This window comes from Oncorhynchus gorbuscha, linkage group LG15, assembly GCF_021184085.1.
Source record: "Oncorhynchus gorbuscha isolate QuinsamMale2020 ecotype Even-year linkage group LG15, OgorEven_v1.0, whole genome shotgun sequence".
NCBI classification, from domain to species: domain Eukaryota; kingdom Metazoa; phylum Chordata; class Actinopteri; order Salmoniformes; family Salmonidae; genus Oncorhynchus; species Oncorhynchus gorbuscha.
In genome coordinates this window covers 76239290-76252235 of record NC_060187.1, presented here as the reverse complement: position 1 = coordinate 76252235, position 12946 = coordinate 76239290, and positions in this window count along the sequence as shown.

Here is a 12946-nt window from a genome sequence, read left to right as displayed (position 1 = left end):
CCTGGCACCTCTGGCGGATCCTGGCACCTCTGGCGGATCCTGGCACCTCTGGCGGATCCTGGCACCTCTGGCCTGGATCCTGGCACCTCTGGCGGATCCTGGCACCTCTGGCGGATCCTGGCACCTCTGGCGGATCCTGGCACCTCTGGCGGATCCTGGCACCTCTGGCGGATCCTGGCACCTCTGGCGGATCCTGGCACCTCTGGCGGATCCTGGCACCTCTGGCGGATCCTGGCACCTCTGGCGGATCCTGGCACCTCTGGCGGATCCTGGCACCTCTGGCGGATCCTGGCACCTCTGGCGGATCCTGGCACCTCTGGCGGATCCTGGCACCTCTGGCGGATCCTGGCACCTCTGGCGGATCCTGGCACCTCTGGCGGATCCTGGCACCTCTGGCGGATCCTGGCACCTCTGGCGGATCCTGGCACCTCTGGCGGATCCTGGCACCTCTGGCGGATCCTGGCACCTCTGGCGGATCCTGGCACCTCTGGCGGATCCTGGCACCTCTGGCGGATCCTGGCACCTCTGGCGGATCCTGGCACCTCTGGCGGATCCTGGCACCTCTGGCGGATCCTGGCACCTCTGGCGGATCCTGGCACCTCTGGCGGATCCTGGCGGATCCTGGCTGGCGGATCCTGGCACCTCTGGCGGATCCTGGCACCTCTGGCGGATCCTGGCACCTCTGGCGGATCCTGGCACCTCTGGCGGATCCTGGCACCTCTGGCGGATCCTGGCACCTCTGGCGGATCCTGGCACCTCTGGCGGATCCTGGCACCTCTGGCGGATCCTGGCACCTCTGGCGGATCCTGGCACCTCTGGCGGATCCTGGCACCTCTGGCGGATCCTGGCACCTCTGGCGGATCCTGGCACCCTGGCGGATCCTGGCACCTCTGGCTCTGGCGGATCCTGGCACCTCTGGCGGATCCTGGCACCTCTGGCGGATCCTGGCACCTGGCTGGCGGATCCTGGCACCTCTGGATCCTGGCACCTCTGGCGGATCCTGGCACCTCTGGCGGATCCTGGCACCTCTGGCGGATCCTGGCACCTCTGGCGGATCCTGGCACCTCTGGCGGATCCTGGCACCTCTGGCGGATCCTGGCACCTCTGGCGGATCCTGGCACCTCTGGCGGATCCTGGCACCTCTGGATCCTGGCACCTCTGGCGGATCCTGGCACCTCTGGCGGATCCTGGCACCTCTGGCGGATCCTGGCACCTCTGGCGGATCCTGGCACCTCTGGCGGATCCTGGCACCTCTGGCGGATCCTGGCACCTCTGGCGGATCCTGGCACCTCTGGCGGATCCTGGCACCTCTGGCGGATCCTGGCACCTCTGGCGGATCCTGGCACCTCTGGCGGATCCTGGCACCTCTGGCGGATCCTGGCACCTCTGGCGGATCCTGGCACCTCTGGCGGATCCTGGCACCTCTGGCGGATCCTGGCACCTCTGGCGGATCCTGGCACCTCTGGCGGATCCTGGCACCTCTGGCGGATCCTGGCACCTCTGGCGGATCCTGGCACCTCTGGCGGATCCTGGCACCTCTGGCGGATCCTGGCACCTCTGGCGGATCCTGGCACCTCTGGCGGATCCTGGCACCTCTGGCGGATCCTGGCACCTCTGGCGGATCCTGGCACCTCTGGCGGATCCTGGCACCTCTGGCGGATCCTGGCACCTCTGGCGGATCCTGGCACCTCTGGCGGATCCTGGCACCTCTGGCGGATCCTGGCACCTCTGGCGGATCCTGGCACCTCTGGCGGATCCTGGCACCTCTGGCGGATCCTGGCACCTCTGGCGGATCCTGGCACCTGGCTGGCGGATCCTGGCACCTCTGGCGGATCCTGGCACCTCTGGCGGATCCTGGCACCTCTGGCGGATCCTGGCACCTCTGGCGGATCCTGGCACCTCTGGCGGATCCTGGCACCTCTGGCGGATCCTGGCACCTCTGGCGGATCCTGGCACCTCTGGCGGATCCTGGCACCTCTGGCGGATCCTGGCACCTCTGGCGGATCCTGGCACCTCTGCGGATCCTGGCACCTCTGGCGGATCCTGGCACCTCTGGCGGATCCTGGCACCTCTGGCGGATCCTGGCACCTCTGGCGGATCCTGGCACCTCTGGCGGATCCTGGCACCTCTGGCGGATCCTGGCACCTCTGGCGGATCCTGGCACCTCTGGCGGATCCTGGCACCTCTGGCGGATCCTGGCACCTCTGGCGGATCCTGGCACCTCTGGCGGATCCTGGATCCTCCTGGCACCTCTGGCGGATCCTGGCACCTCTGGCGGATCCTGGCACCTCTGGCGGATCCTGGCACCTCTGGCGGATCCTGGCACCTCTGGCACCTCCTGGCGGATCCTGGCACCTCTTGGCGGATCCTGGCACCTCTTGGCGGATCCTGGCACCTCTTGGCGGATCCTGGCACCTCTTGGCGGATCCTGGCACCTCTTGGCGGATCCTGGCACCTCTGGCGGATCCTGGCACCTCTGGCGGATCCTGGCACCTCTGGCGGATCCTGGCACCTCTGGCGGATCCTGGCACCTCTGGCGGATCCTGGCACCTCTGGCGGATCCTGGCACCTCTGGCGGCGGATCCTGGCTGGCGGATCCTGGCACCTCTGGCGGATCCTGGCACCTCTGGCGGATCCTGGCACCTCTGGCGGATCCTGGCACCTCTGGCGGATCCTGGCACCTCTGGCGGATCCTGGCACCTCTGGCGGATCCTGGCACCTCTGGCGGATCCTGGCACCTCTGGCGGATCCTGGCACCTCTGGCGGATCCTGGCACCTCTGGCGGATCCTGGCACCTCTGGCGGATCCTGGCACCTCTGGCGGATCCTGGCACCTCTGGCGGATCCTGGCACCTCTGGCGGATCCTGGCACCTCTGGCGGATCCTGGCACCTCTGGCGGATCCTGGCACCTCTGGCGGATCCTGGCACCTCTGGCGGATCCTGGCACCTCTGGCGGATCCTGGCACCTCTGGCGGATCCTGGCACCTCTGGCGGATCCTGGCACCTCTGGCGGATCCTGGCACCTCTGGCGGATCCTGGCACCTCTGGCGGATCCTGGCACCTCTGGCGGATCCTGGCACCTCTGGCGGATCCTGGCACCTCTGGCGGATCCTGGCACCTCTGGCGGATCCTGGCACCTCTGGCGGATCCTGGCACCTCTGGCGGATCCTGGCACCTCTGGCGGATCCTGGCACCTCTGGCGGATCCTGGCACCTCTGGCGGATCCTGGCACCTCTGGCGGATCCTGGCACCTCTGGCGGATCCTGGCACCTCTGGCGGATCCTGGCACCTCTGGCGGATCCTGGCACCTCTGGCGGATCCTGGCACCTCTGGCGGATCCTGGCACCTCTGGCGGATCCTGGCACCTCTGGCGGATCCTGGCACCTCTGGCGGATCCTGGCACCTCTGGCGGATCCTGGCACCTCTGGCGGATCCTGGCACCTCTGGCGGATCCTGATCCTGGCACCTCTGGCGGATCCTGGCACCTCTGGCGGATCCTGGCACCTCTGGCGGATCCTGGCACCTCTGGCGGATCCTGGCACCTCTGGCGGATCCTGGCACCTCTGGCGGATCCTGGCACCTCTGGCGGATCCTGGCACCTCTGGCGGATCCTGGCACCTCTGGCGGATCCTGGCACCTCTGGCGGATCCTGGCACCTCTGGCGGATCCTGGCACCTCTGGCGGATCCTGGCACCTCTGGCGGATCCTGGCACCTCTGGCGGATCCTGGCACCTCTGGCGGATCCTGGCACCTCTGGCGGATCCTGGCACCTCTGGCGGATCCTGGCACCTCTGGCGGATCCTGGCACCTCTGGCGGATCCTGGCACCTCTGGCGGATCCTGGCACCTCTGGCGGATCCTGGCACCTCTGGCGGATCCTGGCACCTCTGGCGGATCCTGGCACCTCTGGCGGATCCTGGCACCTCTGGCGGATCCTGGCACCTCTGGCGGATCCTGCACCTCTGGCGGATCCTGGCACCTCTGGCGGATCCTGGCACCTCTGGCGGATCCTGGCACCTCTGGCGGATCCTGGCACCTCTGGCGGATCCTGGCACCTCTGGCGGATCCTGGCACCTCTGGCGGATCCTGGCACCTCTGGCGGATCCTGGCACCTCTGGCGGATCCTGGCACCTCTGGCGGATCCTGGCACCTCTGGCGGATCCTGGCACCTCTGGCGGATCCTGGCACCTCTGGCGGATCCTGGCACCTCTGGCGGATCCTGGCACCTCTGGCGGATCCTGGCACCTCTGGCGGATCCTGGCACCTCTGGCGGATCGGATCCTGGCGGATCCTGGCACCTCTGGCGGATCCTGGCACCTCTGGCGGATCCTGGCACCTCTGGCGGATCCTGGCACCTCTGGCGGATCCTGGCACCTCTGGCGGATCCTGGCACCTCTGGCGGATCCTGGCACCTCTGGCGGATCCTGGCACCTCTGGCGGATCCTGGCACCTCTGGCGGATCCTGGGCGGATCCTGGCACCTCTGGCGGATCCTGGCACCTCTGGCGGATCCTGGCACCTCTGGCGGATCCTGGCACCTCTGGCGGATCCTGGCACCTCTGGCGGATCCTGGCACCTCTGGCGGATCCTGGCACCTCTGGCGGATCCTGGCACCTCTGGCGGATCCTGGCACCTCTGGCGGATCCTGGCACCTCTGGCGGATCCTGGCACCTCTGGCGGATCCTGGCACCTCTGGCGGATCCTGGCACCTCTGGCGGATCCTGGCACCTCTGGCGGATCCTGGCACCTCTGGCGGATCCTGGCACCTGGCTCCTGGCGGATCCTGGCACCTCTGGCGGATCCTGGCACCTCTGGCGGATCCTGGCACCTCTGGCGGATCCTGGCACCTCTGGCGGATCCTGGCACCTCTGGCGGATCCTGGCACCTCTGGCGGATCCTGGCACCTCTGGCGGATCCTGGCACCTCTGGCGGATCCTGGCACCTCTGGCGGATCCTGGCACCTCTGGCGGATCCTGGCACCTCTGGCTGCGGATCCTGGCACCTCTGGCGGATCCTGGCACCTCTGGCGGATCCTGGCACCTCTGGCGGATCCTGGCACCTCTGGCGGATCCTGGCACCTCTGGCGGATCCTGGCACCTCTGGCGGATCCTGGCACCTCTGGCGGATCCTGGCACCTCTGGCGGATCCTGGCACCTCTGGCGGATCCTGGCACCTCTGGCGGATCCTGGCACCTCTGGCGGATCCTGGCACCTCTGGCGGATCCTGGCACCTCTGGCGGATCCTGGCACCTCTGGCGGATCCTGGCACCTCTGGCGGATCCTGGCACCTCTGGCGGATCCTGGCACCTCTGGCGGATCCTGGCACCTCTGGCGGATCCTGGCACCTCTGGCGGATCCTGGCACCTCTGGCGGATCCTGGCACCTCTGGCGGATCCTGGCACCTCTGGCGGATCCTGGCACCTCTGGCGGATCCTGGCACCTCTGGCGGATCCTGGCACCTCTGGCGGATCCTGGCACCTCTGGCGGATCCTGGCACCTCTGGCGGATCCTGGCACCTCTGGCGGATCCTGGCACCTCTGGCGGATCCTGGCACCTCTGGCGGATCCTGGCACCTCTGGCGGATCCTGGCACCTCTGGCGGATCCTGGCACCTCTGGCGGATCCTGGCACCTCTGGCGGATCCTGGCACCTCTGGCGGATCCTGGCACCTCTGGCGGATCCTGGCACCTCTGGCGGATCCTGGCACCTCTGGCGGATCCTGGCACCTCTGGCGGATCCTGGCACCTCTGGCGGATCCTGGCACCTCTGGCGGATCCTGGCACCTCTGGCGGATCCTGGCACCTCTGGCGGATCCTGGCACCTCTGGCGGATCCTGGCACCTCTGGCGGATCCTGGCACCTCTGGCGGATCCTGGCACCTCTGGCGGATCCTGGCACCTCTGGCGGATCCTGGCACCTCTGGCGGATCCTGGCACCTCTGGCGGATCCTGGCACCTCTGGCGGATCCTGGCACCTCTGGCGGATCCTGGCACCTCTGGCGGATCCTGGCACCTCTGGCGGATCCTGGCACCTCTGGCGGATCCTGGCACCTCTGGCGGATCCTGGCACCTCTGGCGGATCCTGGCACCTCTGGCGGATCCTGGCACCTCTGGCGGATCCTGGCACCTCTGGCGGATCCTGGCACCTCTGGCGGATCCTGGCACCTCTGGCGGATCCTGGCACCTCTGGCGGATCCTGGCACCTCTGGCGGATCCTGGCACCTCTTGGCGGATCCTGGCACCTCTTGGCGGATCCTGGCACCTCTTGGCGGATCCTGGCACCTCTGGCGGATCCTGGCACCTCTGGCGGATCCTGGCACCTCTGGCGGATCCTGGCACCTCTGGCGGATCCTGGCACCTCTGGCGGATCCTGGCACCTCTGGCGGATCCTGGCACCTCTGGCGGATCCTGGCACCTCTGGCGGATCCTGGCACCTCTGGCGGATCCTGGCACCTCTGGCGGATCCTCTGGCGGATCCTGGCTGGCGGATCCTGGCACCTCTGGCGGATCCTGGCACCTCTGGCGGATCCTGGCACCTCTGGCGGATCCTGGCACCTCTGGCGGATCCTGGCACCTCTGGCGGATCCTGGCACCTCTGGCGGATCCTGGCACCTCTGGCGGATCCTGGCACCTCTGGCGGATCCTGGCACCTCTGGCGGATCCTGGCACCTCTGGCGGATCCTGGCACCTCTGGCGGATCCTGGCACCTCTGGCGGATCCTGGCACCTCTGGCGGATCCTGGCACCTCTGGCGGATCCTGGCACCTCTGGCGGCGGATCCTGGCACCTCTGGCGGATCCTGGCACCTCTGGCGGATCCTGGCACCTCTGGCGGATCCTGGCACCTCTGGCGGATCCTGGCACCTCTGGCGGATCCTGGCACCTCTGGCGGATCCTGGCACCTCTGGCGGATCCTGGCACCTCTGGCGGATCCTGGCACCTCTGGCGGATCCTGGCACCTCTGGCGGATCCTGGCACCTCTGGCGGATCCTGGCACCTCTGGCGGATCCTGGGCACCTCTGGCGGATCCTGGCACCTCTGGCGGATCCTGGCACCTCTGGCGGATCCTGGCACCTCTGGCGGATCCTGGCACCTCTGGCGGATCCTGGCACCTCTGGCGGATCCTGGCACCTCTGGCGGATCCTGGCACCTCTGGCGGATCCTGGCACCTCTGGCGGATCCTGGCACCTCTGGCGGATCCTGGCACCTCTGGCGGATCCTGGCACCTCTGGCGGATCCTGGCACCTCTGGCGGATCCTGGCACCTCTGGCGGATCCTGGCACCTCTGGCGGATCCTGGCACCTCTGGCGGATCCTGGCCCTCTGGCGGATCCTGGCCCTCTGGCGGATCCTGGCACCTCTGGCGGATCCTGGCACCTCTGGCGGATCCTGGCACCTCTGGCGGATCCTGGCCCCTCTGGCGGATCCTGGCCCCTCTGGCGGATCCTGGCCCCTCTGGCGGATCCTGGCCCCTCTGGCGGATCCTGGCCCCTCTGGCGGATCCTGGCCCCTCTGGCGGATCCTGGCCCTGGCTCTGGCGGATCCTGCCCTCTGGCGGATCCTGGCCCTCTGGCGGATCCTGGCCCCTCTGGCGGATCCTGGCGGATCCCTCTGGCGGATCCTGGCCCCTCTGGCGGATCCTGGCCCCTCTGGCGGATCCTGGCCCCTCTGGCGGATCCTGGCCCCTCTGGCGGATCCTGGCCCCTCTGGCGGATCCTGGCCCCTCTGGCGGATCCTGGCCTCTGGCGGATCCTGGCCCCTCTGGCGGATCCTGGCCCTCTGGCGGATCCTGGCCCTCTGGCGGATCCTGGCCCCTCTGGCGGATCCTGGCCCCTCTGGCGGATCCTGGCCCTCTGGCGGATCCTGGCCCCTCTGGCGGATCCTGGCCCCTCTGGCGGATCCTGGCCCCTCTGGCGGATCCTGGCCCCTCTGGCGGATCCTGGCCCCTCTGGCGGATCCTGGCCCCTCTGGCGGATCCTGGCCCTCTGGCGGATCCTGGCCCCTCTGGCGGATCCTGGCCCCTCTGGCGGATCCTGGCCCCTCTGGCGGATCCTGGCCCCTCTGGCGGATCCTGGCCCCTCTGGCGGATCCTGGCGGACCTCTGGCGGATCCTGGCACCTCTGGCGGATCCTGGCACCTCTGGCGGATCCTGGCCCCTCTGGCGGATCCTGGCCCCTCTGGCGGATCCTGGCCCCTCTGGCGGATCCTGGCCCCTCTGGCGGATCCTGGCCCCTCTGGCGGATCCTGGCCCCTCTGGCGGATCCTGGCCCTCTGGCGGATCCTGGCCCCTCTGGCGGATCCTGGCCCCTCTGGCGGATCCTGGCCCTCTGGCGGATCCTGGCCCTGGCGGATCCTGGCCCCTCTGGCGGATCCTGGCCCCTCTGGCGGATCCTGGCCCTCTGGCGGATCCTGGCCCCTCTGGATCCTGGCCCCTCTGGCGGATCCTGGCCCCTCTGGCGGATCCTGGCCCCTCTGGCGGATCCTGGCCCCTCTGGCGGATCCTGGCCCTCTGGCGGATCCTGGCCCTCTGGCGGATCCTGGCCCCTCTGGCGGATCCTGGCCCCTCTGGCGGATCCTGGCCCTCTGGCGGATCCTGGCGGATCCCCCCTCTGGCGGATCCTGGCCCCTCTGGCGGATCCTGGCCCCTCTGGCGGATCCTGGCCCTCTGGCGGATCCTGGCCCTGGCTCTGGCGGATCCTGGCCCCTCTGGCGGATCCTGGCCCCTCTGGCGGATCCTGGCCCTCTGGCGGATCCTGGCCCCTCTGGCGGATCCTGGCCCCTCTGGCGGATCCTGGCCCTCTGGCGGATCCTGGCGGATCCCCCTCTGGCGGATCCTGGCCCCTCTGGCGGATCCTGGCCCCTCTGGCGGATCCTGGCCCTCTGGCGGATCCTGGCCCCTCTGGCGGATCCTGGCCCCTCTGGCGGATCCTGGCCCCTCTGGCGGATCCTGGCCCTCTGGCGGATCCTGGCCCCTCTGGCGGATCCTGGCCCCTCTGGCGGATCCTGGCCCCTCTGGCGGATCCTGGCCCCTCTGGCGGATCCTGGCCCTCTGGCGGATCCTGGCCCCTCTGGCGGATCCTGGCCCCTCTGGCGGATCCTGGCCCTCTGGCGGATCCTGGCCCTCTGGCGGATCCTGGCCCCTCTGGCGGATCCTGGCCCCTCTGGCGGATCCTGGCCCCTCTGGCGGATCCTGGCCCCTCTGGCGGATCCTGGCCCTCTGGCGGATCCTGGCCCCTCTGGCGGATCCTGGCCCCTCTGGCGGATCCTGGCCCCTGGCGGATCCTGGCCCTCTGGCGGATCCTGGCCCCTCTGGCGGATCCTGGCCCCTCTGGCGGATCCTGGCCCCTCTGGCGGATCCTGGCCCCTCTGGCGGATCCTGGCCCCTGGCGGATCCTGGCCCCTCTGGCGGATCCTGGCCCCTCTGGCGGATCCTGGCCCCTCTGGCGGATCCTGGCCCTCTGGCGGATCCTCTCTGGCGGATCCTGGCACCTCTGGCGGATCCTGGCACCTCTGGCGGATCCTGGCACCTCTGGCGGATCCTGGCACCTCTGGCATCCTGGCACCTCTGGCGGATCCTGGCACCTCTGGCGGATCCTGGCACCTCTGGCGGATCCTGGCACCTCTGGCGGATCCTGGCACCTCTGGCGGATCCTGGCACCTCTGGCGGATCCTGGCACCTCTGGCGGATCCTGGCACCTCTGGCGGATCCTGGCACCTCTGGCGGATCCTGGCACCTCTGGCGGATCCTGGCACCTCTGGCGGATCCTGGCACCTCTGGCGGATCCTGGCACCTCTGGCGGATCCTGGCACCTCTGGCGGATCCTGGCACCTCTGGCGGATCCTGGCACCTCTGGCGGATCCTGGCACCTCTGGCGGATCCTGGCACCTCTGGCACCTCTGGCGGATCCTGGCTGACTGGCAGCTCCTTGCAGACTGGCAGCTCCTTGCAGACTGGCAGCTCTGGCTGCTCCTTGCAGGCTGACAGCTCCTTGCAGACTGGCAGCTCCTTGCAGACTGGCAGCTCCTTGCAGACTGGCAGCTCCTTGCAGACTGGCAGCTCTGGCTGCTTCATGCAGACTGACATCTCTGGCTGCTTCATGCAGACTGACAGCTCTGGCTGCTTCATGCAGACTGACAGCTCTGGCTGCTCCATGCAGACTGACAGCTCTGACTGCTCCATGCAGGCTGACTGCTCTGGCTGCTCCATGCAGGCTGGCAGCACCTTGCAGACTGGCAGCTCCTTGCAGACTGGCAGCTCTGGCTGCTTCATGCAGACTGACATCTCTGGCTGCTTCATGCAGACTGACAGCTCTGGCTGCTCCATGCAGACTGACAGCTCTGGCTGCTCCATGCAGACTGACAGCTCTGACTGCTCCATGCAGGCTGACAGCTCTGGCTGCTCCATGCAGGCTGGCAGCACCTTGCAGACTGGCAGCTCCTTGCAGACTGGCAGCTCCGAACAGACAGGAGACTCCAGCAGCGCTGTAGAGGAAGAAGGCTCTAGCTTGCGCTGAACAGGCGGCAGGCTCCGGCAGCACAGGAGAGGCGAGGCGCACTGTAGGCCTGATGCGTGGTGCTGGCACTGGTGGTACTGGGTCGAGGACACGCACAGGAAGCCTGGTGCGGGGAGCTGCTACCAGAGGGCTGGTGTGTGGAGGTGGCACAGGATGGGCTAGACCGTTAAGGCGTACTGGAAATCTTGAGAGCAGTGTTGGCACAGGACGTGCAAGGCTAGGGATGTGCACAGGAGGCCTGGTGCGTGAGGCTGGCACCAACTTCACCAGCCGACTAACACGCACCTCAGGACGAGTATGGAGCGCTGACCCAGGTGCCATCAAATCCCTGACACGTTCCGTCGGGCGAATTCCATGCAAAAAGCACCAACACAGCAACTCCCTCATTTCTCTCTCCTCCAATTTCCCCATTAACTCCTTCACAGTCTCTGCTTCGCTCACGTCCAACACCGGCTCTGGTTCTGGTCTCCTCCTTGGCTCCTCACAATAAACAGGGAGAGTTGGCTCAGGTCTGACTCCTGACTTTGCCACTCTGCCACTGAATTTTGCACGCCCAATTTTTCAGTTTTTGATTTGTAAAAAAAGTTTGAAATATCCAATAAATGTTGTTCCACTTCATGATTGTGTCCCACTTGTTGTTGATTCTTCACAAAAAAATACAGTTTTATATCTTTATGTTTGAAGCCTGAAATGTGGCAAAAGGTCACAAAGCTCAAGGGGGCCAAATACTTTCGCAAGGCACTGTACTTCAGTCTTAACTCATGTCAAACACTACACAGTTAATCTCATGTGATCCAGGTATAGTGCTGAGTGATTGGTGCTTTTGCGATCGGTTCTGTTTATAATAATAATATTTTAAAAATGAACTGTTTTCAGTTTGGATAATTTTTTAAAACATTAAATGCACTAAGCATTGTGATTTGAATGCTGTAACACAGAATATAACAATTAATGAAAGTCAGTTGATGCCCATTATTGCTTATCACTTATTAACCCTAATTTATTCACATGACTTTACTTTAATAAAATATGTGTATATTACACTTTATTATTATTATGACTTTATTACATTCCCAAGTCGTCATTTCATCTCTATAGAGCTGCTGCCTATTTTCTGACACAATTGCTATTTTAGTAGTATTAAAAGGAAATAAGGCATACTTTTATGATTGCTGATTACCAACTATCAATCACTTAGATCGTGTATTTTCATGTAAAGATACCTCTCGAAGCAACTGCTCTCCATCCTTCTCGATTGTGCATTCTTCTCTCTTTTACGTAGCAGGCTTAGAAGAAACGTACCGGACATGTAGGCATGCAATGGATTATGGTCATTGCAGTTAATTACTGTCAGGGTTTTCCTGTGGTGAAGTAGAGGAGGACCAAAACGCAGCGTGGTTATATTGACTCATGTTTAATAAAAACGGATAACCATGAACACTACAAAACAATAAACAGCCCTATCTGGTGCAAAACACAGAGATAGGAACAATCACCCACAAAACCCAACACAAAACAGGCTACCTAAATATGGTTCCCAATCAGAGACAATGACTAACACCTGCCTCTGATTGAGAACCATATCAGGCCAAACATAGAAATAGACAAACCAGACACACAACATAGAATGCCCACCCAGCTCACGTCCTGACCAACACTAAAACAAGGAAAACACATACGAACGATGGACAGAACGTGACAATTACCATGTTTTCTCTGCAAAACTATATAGACTATTTGGACACTACAAATCCATACTAATTGCACAGTTTGGTCTTGATCTGATTAATCTCTAGAGAAACTGTGTGTAACGGATGTGAAACAGCTAGCTCAGTTAGCGGTGGTTCGCGCTAAATAGCGTTTCAATCGGTGACGTCACTTGCTCTGAGCCCTTGAAGTAGTGGTTCCCCTTGCTCTGCAAGGGCCACGGCTTTTGTGGAGCTATGGGTAACGATGCTTCAAGGGTGACTGTTATTGATGTGTGCAGAGGGTCCCTGGTTCGGGCGAGGGGACAGTCTAAAGTTATACTGTTACATGTGCATTCTGTGCATTGAGCTTATATTTTAAAAACAATAATTGAATTAGAATAATAGAACCGACGTTGGTCATTTAGTTGTTGTTGTTGTTTTTTCCTTTTTACATTTCGGTGAATCGCTCGGGACCACCCAGATGTATCTCTTAAAAACATGTGTTGTATACTGTCATCTCTAAGATGCAGTGACTATGTAGAACAAATAAGACAAGAAACTTTCTGAACTAGAGGATTTTTGTAGGTGTTGCAAAAACAGATATGCAAAAATCCTTGGGTCTCACAGGATTCAATTACTGAAGGTGAACTTTAAAACAAAATTTTATTTCACCTTTATTTAACCAGGTAGGCTAGTTGAGAACAGGTTCTCATTTGCAACTGCGACCTGGCCAAGATAAAGCATAGCAGTGTG